At 49.0% G+C, this 19,324-nt stretch overlaps 1 pseudogene; it reads right to left on the minus strand.

Annotated features, from left to right (window-relative positions):
- Nucleotides 1–2,938: 2,938 nt before the first annotated feature.
- On the minus strand, nucleotides 2,939–18,986 carry LOC149871361 (ribonuclease inhibitor-like; annotated as a pseudogene).
- Nucleotides 18,987–19,324: the final 338 nt, after the last annotated feature.

The raw sequence follows: 19,324 nt of genomic DNA on the forward strand, positions 1-19,324 counted from the left end.
CGCATGTCAGCAACCTTCGTGAGTGGCTAGACCTGGCCGACTGCTCCTCCCAGTTGATGTCGGGGTAATTCATATCCCCCATGAACACAACATCCTTTGCATGCACAGCCTCCCCCAGCTGCCTGGAGCATTCCAGATCCAGATCTTCCTCCTGATATAGTAAACCCCTACCACCAGATCCCTCTCCCCCCACCCTCCTTGAAGTTTGACCACTTCATGGTGCTAGCTGATTTAGGCAAGTAATAGAGGACTCATCTTCAGTAGCAGGATTAATCAGGAATAGCTATGGCTGCATTTGGGGACAGATTTAATCTGTAGGAACAAGACAACAAGGAGCTTGGCTCCTATTAGATGAATTTGACTTAAATACTCACTATGTATTATGCATACCTTTTTGCCAATCCTGTCCCCTCCCACTTATCCCCCTGAGGATGCTTCAGTACTACCTGATCTCCTGCCTGGAGCTTTCCTGGGTCACCACCCCTAGGTCACTCTACTGCTGGCTTGCAGGGACCACCCAATCCAAAGGCCTATTGCATAGGGCTACCTCCCGGATGGGGTTGGCCTAATTGATAGCTTGATCTTGGTGCAAGTCTCGGTCTTTAAGAGCTGGGCCAGCGGCCAACCACAAATTGCATTTGAGGATGCCATTGGCTTGCTGTACCAATCTGTTAGACTGTGGATGGTATGGGATGTGATCTGTCCATAATATGCCATGTTTTATGGTCTAGTCATACACAAGATGATTGCATAAGTGAGGGCCATTATCACTTTGTAGTTCTATAGGTGGTGGATACACAGCTAGCAGAGTTTCTAGTGCTGCACAGGTGTCCTGGGCAGTAGCTCTCGCCAAGGCGCAGGCGAATGTGACCTGAGCAGATCGTCAAGGCTGACTCCCTGCCTTGGCAGGAAAGAGTACTGTGGTCAAACAACCCCAACAAGGTGTTCATCTAGCCTCCCCTTAAAGACCCCCAGGGTAGGAGCCAGCACCACTTCACTGGAAGTTGGTTCTAGATCTTAGCTTCCCTGACACCTCCTGATGTCTAGTCTGAATCTGCCCTCCTCCAGCTTGTGACTGTTATTTCTAGTCACTCCTGGTAGTGCTTGGGGGAACAGGGATTCCCCAGTGCCTGCTGGTCCCCTCTGATTAGTTTGTAACAGGCCACTAGATTCCCCCCTCAGCCTTCTCTTGTGGAGGCTGAACAGGTTCAGGCCCCTTAGCCTCTCCTCGTACAGCCTGTCCTGCTGCCCCCTATCATGCGAGTGGCCCTCCTCTGGACCCTCTCCATGTTGTCCACATCCCTCCTGAAGTCCGGCGCCCAGAACTGGATGCAGTACTCCAGCTGCAGCCTGACCAGTGCCGCATAGAGGGGGAGGATCACTTCCTTGGACCTGCTTGTCATGCATCCACAGATGCATCTCAAGGTGCAGTTGGCCTTCCTGACTGCATCCCCACAATGCCGGCCCATGTTCATCTTGGCATCAATGATGACTCCAAGATCCTTTTCTGCCTCTGCACTGCTGAGAAGGGAGTTCCCCAGCCTGTAGGTATGGTGCTAGTTCTTCCTCCCCAGGTGCATCACCTTGTACTTGTCAGTGTTGAAACCCATCCTCTTCTCATCCGCCCACCCCTGTAACCTGTCTAGGTCTGATTGCAGCCTATTCCTCCCGTCTAGCGTGCCCACATCCCCCCACATCTTAGTGTCCTCAGCAAATTTGAACAGGGTGCTTTTTACCCCATTGTCCAAGTCACTAAGATGTTGAACAGTGCAGGCCCGAGGACCGAGCTCTGGGGGACCCCACTGCCCACATCCCTCCAGATCAAAAATGACCCATCCACTACCACTCTGGGTGAGGCCCTCAAGCCAGTTGGCAACCTATTGACTGTGTAGGTGCCTGCACCACAGTCCTCCAGTTTTTTAATGAGAACGGGGTGAGAGACAGTGTTGAAGGCCTTCCTAAAGTCCAGAAAGACTATGTCCACTGCTACCCCTGCATCTAAGGATTTTGTGACCTGGTCATAGAAGGCCACCAGGTTGGTCTGACAGGACCTGTCTCTAATGAACCCGTGTTGGTTGCCCCTAAGCATAGTCTCCCTTATTGGCCCCTCATGGACATGCGCCAGGATAATTCTCTCAAAACGCTTACCCAGGATCGTGGTAAGACTAGCTGGCCTATAGTTTCCTGGGTCCTCCTTCCTCCCTTTTCTGAAGATGGGAACCACGTTGGCCCTCTTCCAGTCCTCTGGCACCATACCAGAGCACCATGAGTACTTGTAAAGCTGTGCCAGGGCTCCTGCAATGACCTCTGCTAATTCCCTCAGCACTCGGGGGCGGAGATCATCCAGACCAGCTGATTTAAATACATCCAGTCCCTCCAGAAGTTCCCTATTTCCTTACCGACACTTGGCCTAAGTGCGCCTCCCCTGGGGTGTGAGGGGGTCCCGGTGCAGGGGCTGTTTTGGTCCCTGCTCAGGAAAATGGAGGCAAAGAAGTTGTTAAATAGGTTAGCTTTGTTGTCTGGTGTGATGACCAGATTTCCTAGCATGTCTTGCAGGGCCCCATGTTACCCGGCACCTTCTTTTTGCCCTCTATGTATTTAAAAAAGGACTTGAGGAGTCCAACAGTGAAGAGCCATTCTAGAAAGCCAGGCTAGTATATTAGTAATCATTGTTATGATTAATGTTGCAAGAGGGTAAAGATCATGTCCAGGCAATGCTATAGGAATGGAAATGCTGTGATGAAACTCTGAAGCTGCAGCAAGCCTCAGGCTTGATATGTGCAGGAGTACACATGATGTTCCCCAGTTCTCTGGAGAAACGACTTGTTCCATAAAAAATCCATTTTTTTGGTAAAAGTATATTCTAGAGGTGATTCATTGACTATCTTTCAAGGAAAACGGTTCAGATGAAGGGGGCAGTTGGGCACAAAGAGTGGACTCAGAAAATTATCTTCAGTCCAGGCTTGGATTCCTCCAGGGCTTGCAGTTCAGCCTCCACTTCAGAACTCCAGTAGATGTTATACAACCTGACAAGACAAGGGAACAGGCTCAGCTGCTTCCAAATCACTTTAAAAGCTTAAGGAGAGCCTTTGGCACAGAGGCACACCTCTAATAGGATGCTATGTAATGAGGAACCTATTCATCCAGAAGGCATTGTGTGGGCCTATAAAATGTTGCCAGGCCTGGGAACCCTTACACTGAAAGAGGTCTGCTATTCCAGGGGTCCCTCTTCAGCAAGACTAGTTCCTGCCTCTTGAGACAAAGTTTCAAGTGGCCCTGCACATATGCTTAGTTCTAGCACAGGGGAGTATTCAGATTTGATCAGAGTCAAGGCCCATCTAGTCCAGAATCCCAAGCGCAAGAGAGTGGTCTACCCTGCTGTTCCACTTTGGAGGAGTCCCCAGGCAGTCAGATACAGGCCACAGTCTCAGCCACAGCAAGGGAATGAATTAAGGGCCTGTATGAACCAAGAAACAAGCAAGCTTTGCTTTCCTAGTCCAAATGGTCAGACTAGAGATGTCTGAGGTTTTTAGAGTGGTAAGCAAGGAAACACTCTGAGCTCAGCTTTGAACCTCAGTGGCTATTCAACATGGAGAATGAACTGCTCTCCCTCTCTCCTCTGCCTCCTGCTGAAGCAGTGGGACTTGCCTGCTTGTTCCTTCCAAGTTCACTAGCTTCCATAATGCTGCTCAAGGAACAGAAATGGAAGACCATCACCAGGACTTTCCCTCTCAAAATTCAAACTCTGTCAATAACACACTCATGTGAGTGCCTTTGAACTCAACAACACCCAAAAAGTTCCTGGAAGGTCTTCCCCCCCCACCCCCACATCTCCCAGACTAGCGGCTCGTGGCTCTGTCCCATACTCTGCCCCAGTTGGGCAGCACCTGCCCCAGCCCCACTCCCTCCCTCACCACAGGGACCTACGGGAAGGGGGTGCATTACAGTCGCTCCAGAATTCTGCATAGCCCCACCCCCAGCCCCCTTCCCAGTGCCAACAGCACCTGGCCCAGCCCCCTGCTGGGAAGAGCCTAATGCTGCAGCCTGTCTACACTCCATGCACAGATCCAGGGGCATACACCTCCCCCCCCCATGTCCTCCCAAGGTGTGCAGAGGTTTAGGAGCCACCCCCATGCCCCCCAGAGGAGCCACTGGTGGCTCCATCCTGCACCCTCCCCCCCCCCCACCGTGGGGCCTTGATCTACCCCCCCCCCCCCCCCCCCAAGAACAAAAAATTGTAAAGGAATACATGAGCTGAAACTTCAAGACAGAAGGGGTACACTTGTTAAAACAAGCTGAATAACCCTGCTATAAGGGACTGTCATGGGTGTGGCCATATGCTCTAAACAAAGCAGACATAGAGTATCATGGAAAGATGTTGGCCTTTGACAAGAAGTCATCAGATCCCATTTGTCGGTGGCTTCCTCAGGGGGGCCTATGCTCACTGTGCCAACTCCCTAGGCAAACTCCTTTTTTCCCTCCATTTTATCCAGAGGAAGCCAGGGTTGTTACCTACATTAGATACTTCAGTTTGCAGTTGGGGTTTCTCACAGCTTTGCATACCTTCCTTACACCCTCATCTCCAGCCTGTTAAGATCCAGCCCCAGGTATCTAGGGCACTGCTTGGTACTGATGACAGCAGCAAGACTGTCACAACAAGCAGTAGTGAGCTCACTGTCCCTCAGCCTGCAGGGAAAGGGCAAAACAAAGATAAAAGCTGTTTTTTAAGCACACGCTCCATTGGTGATGTATACAACCCTCCTCTCTGTTTCCAGCCATGGGACATGCATACATGGTCCTTCTGGAGTATCTGACAAACAAAGCTTGGGGCAGACTTGTACAGCCTCAGTGAGGTGCTGCCCTCACTAATGTGGAAGCCCCAGGGGTAGAATGTGGCTATTCTTCACTAGTAGAGTTAGACCTATGTTTTTGGTAGTAATGCAATGTATATAGCACAAGACTGACATTTCTGCAGCACCCTTTGTTATCACTTGGTTTATAAGCGGTATGAGTTTTCCCCAGGTAAATACTATACACACTGTGCAAAGACCCCTGCCCCAATCAAATCCAGTTAGCAGGACTGTCAGGTGTTTGTTGGAGGAAAGACAAGTTTGTGCTCTCACTGGACTGACCTATTTTAAGCTACTTTCTTCTTACATTTCTCTAAGGGAGACAAGACTACACATGTACAAAGCCTATCATTACTGGACTATTTAAAGGTGATAAGAAGCAAGCAAACAAACACTATCTTGGGGAAAAAAAAGTTTATTCTGAACACCAGTACATCAGTCACCAAAGGGACAGTTTAACCAAGTGTTGCACGCTCTAAGTCATCTAAGACCGTCGACCCTTGATTACTTTTCCAGCGAGTGGGTGAAAATCAAGACAACACCCAGACAAGCATGTAGCTTCATTTTCTTGTCTGTGTCTGTGAAAGGGCAAGTGATCCAAGTGGTCAGCACCTCCCTACCCCCACCCAAGTCCTAGGGGGTCAGGGCTGGCCTCGGCAGAAGGCTTTTACCAGACTGTGGCTTCCAGGTCTCACCTCTGGCTTGTAGAATGAGCACTAGGGTGGGACAATACACGATTTCATGGCTCTTGCCCACTCAGCCACGTGTAGCTAACACACCTGGAGCTATGGTGAGTAGCACCAGGATTTCTGCACTAGTAAATGGCGAGGAGACGGCTGCACGACTCTGCAAGACTGCTACTTCCTGGCCAAAATGAAATTTTTGCTCATGAATAAGGCAACACTGACTTTTGTGCAGACCAGAGCAGGCACTTAGTCCCACAGTACTGCTGATGCCCATAATGTGGACCTACTAGATATCCAGCCAGGGTTGGAACAACATGCGAATAGTGGAAGAGGCAGAGGCTAGGAAAAATCCCACTGCCCTCCTGATGCAAGTCAGGACTTTTACTATGGCAGGACACAGGAACTTGCCACGTGGATCAGTCCCGTGAGCTGTCCATTCCCATTCTCAGGTGGCCATGAGATGCCAACCTGTTAGGATGTTAAAGGAACTACTTACCATATGGTTTCTAAATTGCAGTTAGTGTCCAGCAGTCCCTCACAGATCAGTTTTGCTCCTTCACCTTTTAGACTGTTTGAGCCTATTTCCAGGTGAGGCCACACTCTTTTAGCCTGCCACAGAGAGAAGAAACCAGAACTACAGGAACTGATAGAGGTCTCTTTCATGTCCACTGGCTTTACTCATGTGTGTCCTCTCTCCTAATGTAGGTGCTTGGAGCTCTTTCTTCCCAAAGAGCCTGCCTTCCTGGCAGCACATGGGCCTTTTATCCTCAGTGTCTGTGGCTCCCTGAGTAGCTGCACAATTGCCACCCTTGTTCATTTTCAACATCCCCACGTCCAAAGTTCATGTATCCTGTGACATCACATTTTGGCTGTGCATGAACTCAGGGAAGGGCATATTCCTGGGCTTTTGATTAGTGAGCATCTCTCTTCACTAAAAGCTTTAATGTTCACTTTCAGGAAGACACCTCACACTTCCCAGAGGTTGGGGGGCAGGTAAACCTGGCAGCATAGGCAACAGAGTAGCCAGTCTGCACTCTTGGCTTGAAGGGTCACAAATTGCTTGTGCATGCTCCCCCTAGGGGGAAGTTCACCTCTTTCTTTTGTGTACAAGACACCAGAAAAGCTCAAGTTTTTCTATACCTTGTCAGCACTAAGCTGACAGAGAAAGGTTTATGCAACTGGGACTCAATATAGCTGGCTGGGACTGCAAAGCCACTGTAAATTGGCATGTAGGTTTGAGTCAAAGGCTTCAAAAGAGAAGCCCTGTGTGTTTACAGTCAGCAGAGAGACTTCCTTTATCCCTGGAGACAACTACTGCCCCTGGTAAAGGATTTGACTTTCAAATATGAAGACTTCCGAGACATCATCTTTAAAGCTCAGATATTCAGGTTGCAGTGAGAAGTGGCAACAGAAAAGCATGGAGTCTAATACCAACCATAAATTATCATCAGATTGTTAGAACAGGCCTTTCCAGGCTGTCGGCTTACGAGGTTGCACTGGTTTTGAAGAAAATGGCATTCTGGAGTCAGGCTCAGTCTCCTACCTCTCAACTGAAAGGTCATGGGTGGATTTTCAGGGTGTCTATGGGAGTCAGAAACATACGTTCTGTTAAGCAAGTGAGGTATTTGCACCTAAGCTCTGTAAGTGACATAGAAAGCAAAAATGTGCCATTCTGTCTGTTTTGCCCAGTAAAGTGAATCAGCTTTGCCAGGGCACATCTCAGCACAGCTGATATGCTTCATTTGCCAACATCTGCTTATAGCAGGGGCGGGTGATTATTTTGGGCAGAGGGCTGCTTACCCAGTTTTGACGAGCTGTCAAGGGCCGCATGGGTAGCCCCACCTCTTGACAGGTGCCCCGCCCCCTGGCCACCATCTTGGGACCAATGTCCCAATGTCTTGGGAACAGTGTCCCAGGGCCAGCACCAGTGGGGCCCAGAGCAGGGCGCAGGCTGGCAGGAGTCTGTGGAGCCGGGCTGGGCTGCACCAGCAGGGAGAATGGGAAGCTGGCCCGGCTCCATAGAGTCCCTGTTGGCCAGGACCCTGTACCCTGCTGCCCTGCTCTGAGCCCCGCCAGTGCTGGCCCTGGGACACCGTTGTGGGCCCCACACAACCGCTCACTTCCAGCATCTCCCCAGCCCCGCAGTATAGGCGGGGGTAGCACACAGCCCTGACCTCCTGCTCACCAGCAGGGAATGAGCTGCTGCTGAGAGTGGAGAAAAGCGACACCTTGCCTGCCTGGTGCCCAACACTGCAGCCACTCTCAGCCTGTGTGGGCCTGCCTGTGCCTGCTCAGGACAGCCCCGCACGGGCTACGAACAGCTGCAGCAGGGAGCTCCAGCTTTGGGGTGGGGGAGAGGCAGCTTTTCCCCATGCTCAGCTTTTCCTTGGGCCCCTTCCATGCTTAGGCCCCTCCCCCTCCCCCTCCCCCTCCCCGCTTACCTGAGATTCCAGCAATAGGGCAGCCATGTGGTCCCAGGCCAGAAGCCCCAGAGGGGGAGCAGGGCCAGGTGGGCCCTGCTGTTATGGGAGCCCACTGGACTTCATCTAGGTCCTGTCATTTCTGACAGGAACCAAGGACAGATCAATATTAATTTTCTAAATTTTTTAGGGGCCCCATGGGCTGGATAGAATGGCCTCGCAGGCCATATTTTGCCCACCCCTGGCTTATAGCCACTCAAAGTCAGCATCGGTTCCCTGCAGGATCACCATGAAGCCTTACCAAGGTTGAACAGTCATAAACTCCTCCAAGACTTTTTCAGGCTGGACATAAGGAAGAACTTCTTTACTGTCCAAGTCCCCAAGGTCTGGAACAGCCTGCCACTGGAGGTGGTTCAAGCACCAACTTTGAATGTCTTCAAGAGCAATTTGGATGTTTATCTTGCTGGGATCCTATGACCCCTGCTGACTTCCTGCCCCTGGGGCAGGGGACTGGACTTGATGATCTTCTGAGGTCCCTTCCAGCCCTAATGTCTATGAAATCTGTAAGTATCAAACCTACAACATCAGTGTCTGTGCTGAAAATCTACTGCACTTACGACAAAAACTGGAGTTTGCATTTTGGGTCCTTCAGTCCTTGGCACAGCATTTCCACTCCTGCATCTCCCAGCTCATTCAAAGTCAGGCTCATTCGTCTGAGGGACTCTTTTATACCAATGACATTGGCAAGATCCTTACAACCTACAGCTGTGAAATGACATTCCCATAACCTAGAGACAACAAAAGAAATATTTGCTGGTGCCAGGCTTTTCCCAGCCAGGGACCAGAAAGGCCTATATCACCCAGACAGGTATCTTCAGAAAGAGCTTTTACTCTCAATTTCCTCGCATTTCACTGTCTGTCATACATGCATGTGCATACACACAAAAGCACAGGACATCACAGCTTTCCCTTCCTTTCCTCTGCCCCTTCCCTTAGAAGCTCTGGTTTTATTTAAATACAGAAAGAAGGTGGCTCTTCAGCCGATCTGAAAACTGATGAGCTGGCATGCCATCATCCCTGTTCAGCAGGATATGACTTCAGTGTCCTTCCATGCCCCTTTAGTGCAGGGTTCCTCAGAAGGAACCTCAGGAAAGAAGGGAGAGATTTGTTGTTTCCATTAGAAGCATCCCCTCTTCATAGCATCATAGAGAAGTAGGGCTGAAAGGGACCTCCAGAGTTCAACTAGTCCAACCCCCTACCTGAGGCAGGATCATCTTTACCCAAACTACCTATATAAATCCATTGTCTAACCTATTAGCAAAAACTATACCCTCAATTCTGATACAACACAAGACATAACAACCTAACCTGCTACAGGTAAAGCAGGGGGACCACAGCAGCCAATGCCTTGCTTTTGTTAGGGCTGTTAGCATACGCTCAAGAGATTCTAGGAAGGGGGCCAGGCCCCAACTGCAGAGGAAGCCACAGTCCACACCAGTCTGATCATGGGGTAAAATTCCTTCCTGACCACAAATATGGTGATTAGTCTGATGCTGAGTGGAGGGGCAAGACCTTTTAGCCAGGAACTTCTGGGTTCAAGTCCCAGCAGGAGCACTAGCATGCACCAGTCAGAATACCCTGCCTTGGCTGCAGCCAACAGGGTTCTTCACATCCACCCCCAACCCCCATGGGAGAGGTTTGTTGTTCCCATTAGAAGCATTCCCTCTTCATAACCATAAGAAATATGCTGGCTGAGGACTCTACATACCAAGCAGGATTGGATCAGCATTATGGTGGACACATGGCTTAGAAGCTACCATCTTCACCAAGATTTTAAGCCACCCCAGGCTTTACTTATCACAGCTTCTGTATATTGCAGTTGAGATGTATCAGTCCCTTGCACAACAGAACTAGGTCTACACCTCTGATATTATTGTTATCCAAAACCAAATCTTGCAGAGAAGGCTTTGTACTGAGAACAGTGGCCAGGTCCCCACAGCTATTGGCTATCATGCCACAGTTCTTCAGACTGTAAGGAAGAGAAGAATCAATGTTCAGTAGGAGGCATACCCTAAGTTGCAATTGTTGGGGGCACTGCTGCAAGCAGGGGAACGCTTAGTTCCCCTGTTTGCAGAGACATGCCCCATGTGATGACCTTCAAAAGTGGGCCCCTGCTGCTCACAGGAGCATCAGGGACCCAGCACTGCAGGACAATAGGCAATGTCCATTTTGCCGACTGAAGTGGATCAGCTTTGCTGGGACATCTCAACACTGAAGCACTGCTGATTTGCTTCATTTGCAAACATCTGTTGATAGCTCCTAAAACTCAGCATCAGTTCCCTGCAGAATCACCATGAAGTACAGCCTTATTATACAAGTACCATGTAGTGGTGAGCAGGGGGTTGGGCTAGATGACTTCCTGAGGTCCTTTCTGGCCCCAATTTTCTATGATTCTAAGTATCAAACCTACAATATCAGTGACTGAGCTGAAAGCCTGCTGCAATACAGACTGGAGTTTGCATTTGGGGTCCTTTAGTCCTTCACACAGCAATTCTACTCCCCCATCTCCCAGCTCATATAAAATAAGGCTCATCTGTATACAGGACTTTTTTGTGCCAGTGATATTGGCAAGATCCTTACAACCTGCAGCTGTGAGATCGCAATTCCCATAACCTGGAGAGGACAATAGGAAGATTAGCTGGTGCCAGAATTCTCCTAGCCAGGGTCCAGAGAGACCTATGTCACCCAGACAGGTAGATCTATGGAAAGAGCCTTTACTCTTGGTTTCCTTGTATTTCTTTCTCCATCTTACATGCACATGTGCACAAACAAAGGCACAGATATGGCTTCTAAACAAAGGAAATCATAGCTTTCCCCTCCTTCCCTCTTCCCCTTCCCTTAGAAGCTCTGATTTTATTTAAAATGTAGAAAAAAGCTGCATATGCAAGTCACCTGAAAACTGATGAGGGCTGGCATGCCATCATCCCTCTATCTGGTCACTGACCTCAGCGTGCTTCCTTTCTCCATCAGTGCAGGGCTCCTCACACAAACCCCAGGATCAGATCAGCCTTATGGTGGATATGGCTTAGAAGCCACCACCTTAAACAAGATTTTAAGCCATCCCAGGCTCCACTTACCACAACTTCTGTACATTGCAGTTGGGATGCATCAGTCCCTTGCACAGCAGAGTGAGGCCTGCATCTCCAATATTGTTTTTACCCACAGCCAGATCTAACAAAAGAGGCTTTGTACTGAGAACCATGGCCAGGTCCCCACAGCTGTCAGCTGTTATGTTACAGTTCTCCAGACTGTAAGGAACAGAAGAATCAATGTTCAGCAGGAGTTCCCCCAGAATTCAGTGTTGACAGAACAACATCAACAGAACAAGATAATCAGGAACAGCCAGCATTGATTCTCCAAGAGAAAGTCATGCCTGACCAACTTGATTTCTATCCAAGAAGTGGTGACAGGCTTTGTGGAAGGTGGTGGAGAGAACTGGATGTGAGATACCTCAGTTTTAACAAGGCTTTTGGAAATGCAGGGCTAAGGAAATGCAGGCTTAAGTACTCCAAGGTGGATAACATAACTGGTTGGATCATTGCTCACCAGCGAGTCAGTGGCTCAATATTTCGTTGGGAGGAGGTATCGCATGGGGTTCCCCAGGAATCTGTCCTGGGCCCAATATTGTTTAATATCTTCATTAATGATTTGAACAATGGGACTGATGGCATGCTTAGCAATTTGTGGATGATCCCAAGATGGGTGGAAACACTCTGGAGGAGTGGTTCTCAACCTTTTTGTACCTGAAGCACCTTCATTGCAGTTGGGACACCCCTCCCTATCATGTGAATTGGGCGGCACCCAATTTCAAAGACTAATTCTATATTACAGTGCTTATCTCCTTACAGGGGGGCTGAACAGTAGGGGTAAATCATATAGGCAGGGGCAAACCTGAGCCTGGCTTATCTGATTATCTCCTCACATTATGTGGCAGTTTTCAAAGAATTTTTTAGTACCCTAGCATGCCCTAGCACCCTGCTTGAGAATCACTGCTCAAGGGGGTAGCACTAGGATCCAGAATGACATGGACAGACACGAAAAGAAGTCTCAAATCAACCTAGTAAAATTCAAAAAGGACACGTACAGAGTCCTGCACTTGGGATGGAATAACTGTATGCGCAAATACAGATGGAGTACTGATTGGCTAGGGTGCCGTACTCCGAAGTGTTTGGGGTTTCAGTGTACCATAAGCTGAATGAGCCAACAGTATCTTGGATTGTATTAACAGGAGTGTCTCTTGAAAAATCAAGGGAAGCATATTCTTCTGCTTTTTGGCATAGATGAGGCCTAAACTGGAGCATTGCACCCAGTTTTGAGCCCCACACTTCAAGAAAGATGTGGACAGACTGGAGGGAAAAAAAAGGAAGAATCCAGCACACAGCAATAAAAAGATTGGAGAGGCCTGGGAAACACAATATATGAGGAAACAAATTTCTGCTTGTAAAGCTACCCTGAGTGCCTGCAGTACCTCTGGCACTAAGGATGTGTGTATAGTTTTGGGGGTTTTTTCGCCATGGAAGGGCAAGATCTGTTACAGTAGAGAAGACCAGCTGTTACTTACTGTAGTAACTGCAAGTTAGAGTTTGGATCCATCAATCCCTGGCACAGCTGTTTTATTGCTGCATCTCCCAGTTTATTGTTACTTATGTCCAGTTTCTTCAGGGTGGCCTTGCTCTCAGAATGGATGTAAGCATCTCAGCATTATCCCCTCTGAGCTCACAAGACCTCATCCTGCAAAAAGAAAAGCTGGTTTTCTCCACACTGGCCTTGGCATGTGTAAATCTTGTCTGGCCAGGAACAGAGGACGCTGTTTGACCTTCACTCCGCGATATGCAAACTGGTTAATATATAGGTCAAAATACTCATGAATACTTTTCATAGCAACAACCCCCCAACTCCTCAGCCATTGACTTTATATGGTAACTTTGGCATATTTCCGGGAGGGGAGGCAGGGGGGGGTCTCCACAGAGGTTGGTTTGAGGTATTCACAACAGTAGTTATTTGCTCTCTAGTACATATGGCTGCTTACACATATGGGGGAACATGCCCAGAAGACGAATGGCATCAGTTTGATGTGGCTTGCCCGGTGCCTATATAGCTCATGTGCTCCTGCAGGGCTTTTTGGCACTTTTAACTAATAGCTGATTCAATCAGCTAATAGGTAAAAGTGCCAGAAAGCCCATTTGAAGTGCACAAGTTATACAGACCGGGTCAAACTGACACCATTCCTTTTCTGGTAAAGTGCTGGGGGGTTTTCCCCACATGTCTGTCAGCATCATTTGAAAACATTCACAAGGTTGCATACTGGTTTGCTTAGGCACTCTGTATATTTCTGCAGTTGCAAGAAAACATTCTGCCACCACTCACCAAACCTTTCTGAAGGGAATGTACTTCTCCTGTTTGATATCTTCAGACTAAAAGCAGAACAGAGCCACACCCACAAAGAGATCAGTCCTTGTGGCAATAGTCTTTACTGTCCATTACTGACCACCACTTGTTTGTTTGTTTATATATATTTCCTTCTAAGTGCCAAATCAATTCCAGATTCAATTGGACAACAGCCCAGTAGTCAAGCTCCAAGTTCAACTGAGCAGAGCTCCATCACTCAATTCTGTGTGGCTCTACCACTGGCCAAGTCTCCCCTCTCCCACACCCATAGGACTGGGGCTTTGGGTACACCCCAAATCCATGGCAGGCATCCTATGTGCAAGGCCAGGCTGGGGGACCTTGGAGTTCAGATGCCCCCTATAGTCTTGCTTGCTCCTAGCAAAAGGCTGAGGTTAACAGTCTGTTTCTTGCCCTTACCACCTCCTGCAATTTCCAGTGGTTGGTCATGATTGCCGGGGCCTCATTGCACAGTCCATGTTTTTTCCAGAAACATCCTAGGACCTTGTAGAACCACAGCTGCACCACTGTCCATGGTCTCCCATTGAGCAGCATATACACCCACCAATATTACAGCAGATGCTCTGCAATGTACCTTACAAAGCAGGCTGTTTTGCACTCCGGTCCAGTTGCCAGTTTGCATATCAGGTTGTGCACTTGGCCTAGAGGAACAACAGGACATCTGGCATTGCTTGGCCCAGAGTCTATTCTGCAGTGTACAGGGTTTTCCTCGCTGCCTTCTCCCATCTGGAGCCCCAGAAGAAAATACAGCCCTTTGGATTCTATGGGCTATCTGCTTCAAGCAGGGGGAAGATGAGTGCAGTGTAGCAGAAGCACTAGTAATGACACTGCCCTTGTGAGTGCCATGCACCTGCCCATGGGAGGCCAGCCTGCTGCTAATCCCAGCACTGCAGTAGAGACCCACAGCTGTCACTGGGGATCAGCAAACAAAATGCACCTGCCAGAAAGGCATGGGAGGAGAGCAGTAGTTTGTTACTTACATGAGACTCTGTACCTTGCAGTTGGGATCCAGCAACCCTTGGCAGAGCACTTTTCCTCCAGAGGTTTCTAGCTTGTTCCTGCCTAGGTGCAGGTCTGTCAGAGATGGTTTTGCACTGAGAACAGAGCGGAGAATCTCACAGCAGGCACCTGTTAGGTTGCAGTTGTCCAGCCTGAAAGAGGAAACCAGGGTAAGAAGGTATGCCAGTAATTCATACCATTTCCCAAGGGCAGAGCCACCACAGGTTTGGTACAACACTGCAGTACCAACAACAGGGAAATATGCCCAGGCTGCCAGATGTATTATCAACACAAGGACTGTGTACCAGGCTAAATGCCATGGCAGGATGATAGCTGGTAAATCTGGCCCTGTTCAAGATATTTTATCATCTGATTTTATAGCTGCAGTATGAAAACCCCATGTTCCTTTACCAGCAGCTCCTTGTGCAATGCCCAAGAACCTCTTCCACCAGTAGCATTAAGAATGACACAGCTGCCATCTAATAATGCAGAACAGTTCTTGTTCACTAGCACTTGCTAGTATAAGAAGCCAATTCCAGATGGAGATCTTCTTTGTGTTCTCTTCCCTTGATGCCTTGGAACAAAGGTCCAGGGAATGGCTTGTGGGCAACATGGTGCCTGCGACCACAGGAAAGTAACAGTTGAAACAAAGGCTGACAGGGAGGGGAACATACTGTATTTTCTCACATATAACACATCTTTTTTCCAAAAAGCATGTGGAGCACACATTAGATTTGAGAAAATATGGTAACAGCCTTTTCTGTCACTTCAGCTGGGCAAAAGCCCAAGTAAATTCTGCGTATGATCCACAGGGAGCAGAACAATGAGTGGGGCTCAGCTCCCTACCTATTGCTACTAGGTCATGACAAGGAACAATCTTGGTTTATTTGTTTTTGAAAGGAAGAATGTAGGAAAAGATGCCTGTCTTATTCTGGGACATGTTTTATGAGAGAAAATATGGCATATTGCTGACCACTGTATGTTCCATGCTTAACACCCACCAGCTGTGGCCATGTTTTCTGGCAGGAATGTCATTTACATGCCGGACTCTAGGGACAGCAGCTGCAGCTTTCCAGAGCCAGTAAAAAAACTAGACTTGGTTGGACTTGCTGGAGTCTAGGACAACAGAACAGACGCACAACTAAGCGTAGCTATTAAACAGTTCTCCGAAGTGTGCAGAAGACAGGATTTGCAAGGTGTCAACGCCATTACAAGCAGCTGTAGCTGAATGGTGCTGTTCACTGTCCTACGTCTTGCTTGAGCTGACCTGGCCACATAGTCTAATCACACACAGCAGGGGAGTCAGCTCTTACCCTTAAAGGGTCTTTGTAAGGACCGGCGCAGTCCAGAGACCAGATGCTGGCACCATTACTGTACACATTTGAGGTTAATGGTGACTGAAATCAACTTCATGCCACTGGACATGGTGACAACTAGGGAAGGACTCCTGGGGTTTCCCCCAAAAGATTGACAGAGGGCAGTGTGCTGGGGCGCACAGGCAGAGTCCACTCAGTTCAGTGGAGCTGCAATGCTCTACCTGAGCAGAGGAGCTGAGGTTCCACCCCTACCCTCACAAAGTCTCAGTGAAGACGGAGACAGGAGCTCTGGTGCAGAGCAGGCAGAGGAGCCTTACCATAGCAACTCCAAGTTACACCTTGGTGTCAGCAGTCCTTTACACAGTACTTCCACAAACCTCATCCTTGAGCTCATTATGATCCAACTTCAGCTCTTTCAGGGACTGGTTTGTACTGAGGACAGAGCAGAGATCTTCATAATGACTCCTGGAGAGCTTGCAGTAATCCAGCCTGTGGGACAGAGATGTCTTTAAACCCAGTCACCTGTTCTTATCCAGCCAATGCAACGCCCCCCCCCAGTCTATTTCTGTTCTCTACGGAGGAAGTTTATGCCTTAGTCCAGTTCCTGGAGGGACTTGCTACCAAGAGCCATGCAGCACCTTATGCATATCTACAGCTGAGAGCACAGACCAGAATACCTGCCTTGGCAAGGGTGCTTCTAGAACGGGTGGGCAAAGATCGGCCCTGCAGCAGACTCCATTTCCCAGCAGCCCCTATCTACTTTGCTGTGGCCAATTTCTATGGAAACCCCAGGACTGATGGGCTGTGACAGCTTGGGGCCAGGGTTTCTATGAAGACTGTCCCCAGCAGCACTGGCAGGGCATGTGGCTTGGGAGGGAGCTGCTCTGGGGGCTGGGACCTTGCAGCAGTGACAGTGTGATCCAGAGCCAGGGCAGAGCTGCGCTCCACTGTCCATTCCCTGAACAGGGGCATATAGGTAGCAGATCATAGGTCTGCCCCGGCTCTGGACCACGCTGTCACCACTGCAAGGTCCCAACCCTGGACCCTGAGCAGTCTGGGAAACAGAGTCCAGCCACCAGCCGGATCCACCTTTTTGCCCACCCCAGTTCTAGGACAACCAAGACTCCACCTGCATTGCAGCTGTCCTACAGGCAGTTTGCCTAGGACTCCACTGTCCTGCTCTGAAGATGGAGCATGACCCCAGACAGGGAAACACAAGTAATATTTGGCTACACTTCCCTTTCATGTCTCCTGTTGCTGGACAAATTCAGTAGCTGGAATCTGTTCTGGATTGGCCACCAAGAGCTCCGAGAACAACATACAGCCTCTTAGACTCATCTACAGGAACTGACCAGATCTGTGCCTTGTTGGGTTTCTTGGCCTGAAGAGGCTTTGAGGAAAGCTGCTCTGACATAACAAGGGCTGGGAGCAAACAACCAGTCACCACAGGGCAAAGTCCTGTTAGAATGGGACAAGTTCTTTGTATGCCCAAAGGTCCCTGCTTTGGCTCCTTCCACAGCTCTGAGATGAGCTGGGGTCTCTGCCTGCCTCATCCCTCCAAGGTCACATAGAAGACCTGGAGAGGAGGTACTAGCTGGACCCCTACTTTCCCAGACTCAAGGGCTCCCCAACATACTTGTGGGTCCAGGAAAGATCCAGCAGGAAGGAGGGCCCAAATTGGGCCCCATTTGGTTGTTAACCTCCACTAAAACCCTTCCTGCTCAAACTGCTTCTGCAGCTGCTCCTGTCTCCTACTTCTGCAGGACACCAGTCTCCTGCTGGTATTAAACTCTGAGCACTGGCATGTGGCCCCAGTTCTCTAGAGACTGCCCAGGGGAGGATGCAGACAATCTGAACCAGTCCATATAGCTTAGCTACGTATGGCCCATGCAATCCTTCTTACCCAGCTCCTGACCTGCAACAAGGTCAGCTGCAACATGCCTGCTTGCCCTCCTCATGGTTATCAACCCCCTCCACAGCAGCCTACTGCTCATTCTGCCCAACCTGAGATGGTTGAGCTAGGCACATGGGCCCACAGCAGAAGGACCAGCAGCAGCAGTATGGAACCAGCTCTTTCCAGCAGCCTCAACCTGCCCCATAGTACTCACTCTGGTTCACCTGCTCAAGACACAGATCAGATCCAGAAGAAGACTGCTAGAGTAGCAAGGGTTAAAATGGATAGCATACAAACTTTCCTTATGTTCAAGTGCTGGTCAGATTACAGGGTTCATCCATGCCCGGCCTGAATTTCTGTCCTGCACTCCCAGAGTGGCAGCTATGACTGAAGATGTTGCCATGTGATGAACAGAAACAAAACAGACCCCTTCCCTATGCTTCATAAGGAGCTTACAGGAAGAAAGAAAGAATAAGAGTGGCAGTTAGAATATTCTGCATAGACACTGTCAGCTGGGGCATCACTAGCTTGTTAGAGTGGCCCCAAAACCCAGGAACTACATCTGTACCCTACACATACCAAACTGAGACCAGGAAAGGAGAGTTTCTCTGGATAAAGGAGCAGGTTACTGCCCCCAGCATACTCTTCTTGAATTTCCAGCCAGAATAAACAAAATCCTTCTAACCCTCCAGAAGTTCCCAAGTCAAACCTGCACACAAAGCCTGTCCAGCAGGAAGGCTGCAGCTGCGTCTTGTTACATGCTGTCTTTCAGCAATATTTTTCCTTCTCCCTTTCAAAAACACTTCAGCTTCATTTCTCTAGAAGGGACTAAACCAGTGCTTTTCACCCGGTGTGGTGTGACACACCAGTATGCCACAAAGAGCCCCCTGGTGTGCTGCAAGAATTTTTACGAATTTTTGGATAAGAGTAATGAGAAAAAAGTTCTCCAGCCACCTAGTGCTAACGAATAAGCCGTGTCAATGAGATATTCACAGAAGACTCACACATGTTGGCTGTGGGGGAAAGAGAGAACCAGCCGAGCAGAAAGAAATTCACTTACTTTACATGTGTTGTTGTGGGAGATGCACAGTTTGCAATCTTCTGAACAGCTGTGCTGTGGAAGTTTCCTGCAGCAATGGCTACAATGAGCTCAAAAATATGGGGATGGAGAGTGCTTTAACAGGTGTGCCATGGAAAATGTTTATTAATGTAAGCATGCCCTGGGCTGGAGAAGGTTGGGAAACTGGACTAGACAATACCAGGCACTACCCGATGGCTTTGCAATCTTTCATGGAAGAAACAAGCTCGGTCCACCTGGACCCACTCAACTGCTGGCACTCGATGTCGATATCCATTTTAAATGGTGATATGGGACCTGAAGACTTAAGGAGGGGTCAGACAGATTTCTCTCTGTGGAAAACCAGAACAAACAAACCGTTACTCTCCAAGCCCTCCAGTCCTGCTCATTCTGCTGCATGTATGAACCCTTAAGCATCAGGATTGTGCAATTCACTGTTTTAACAAGGCCTTGGTTGAACAGTTACATTCAATGAAGGGCCATCAGGACTGAAAGTGTCCCCTTAACTAGAACCATAATCAGACTCCCACTAATTAACCTGGCAGCAGTTGTGCCACTTGGCCCAGTCCTGAGCTCCTGTCAAAGGCAATGATGTACTTTTCAGGCACTATATGG

The sequence above is a fragment of the Crocodylus siamensis genome, chromosome 2, assembly GCF_052110815.1.
Source record: "Crocodylus siamensis isolate JL-2025a chromosome 2, ASM5211081v1, whole genome shotgun sequence".
Taxonomy (NCBI): domain Eukaryota; kingdom Metazoa; phylum Chordata; order Crocodylia; family Crocodylidae; genus Crocodylus; species Crocodylus siamensis.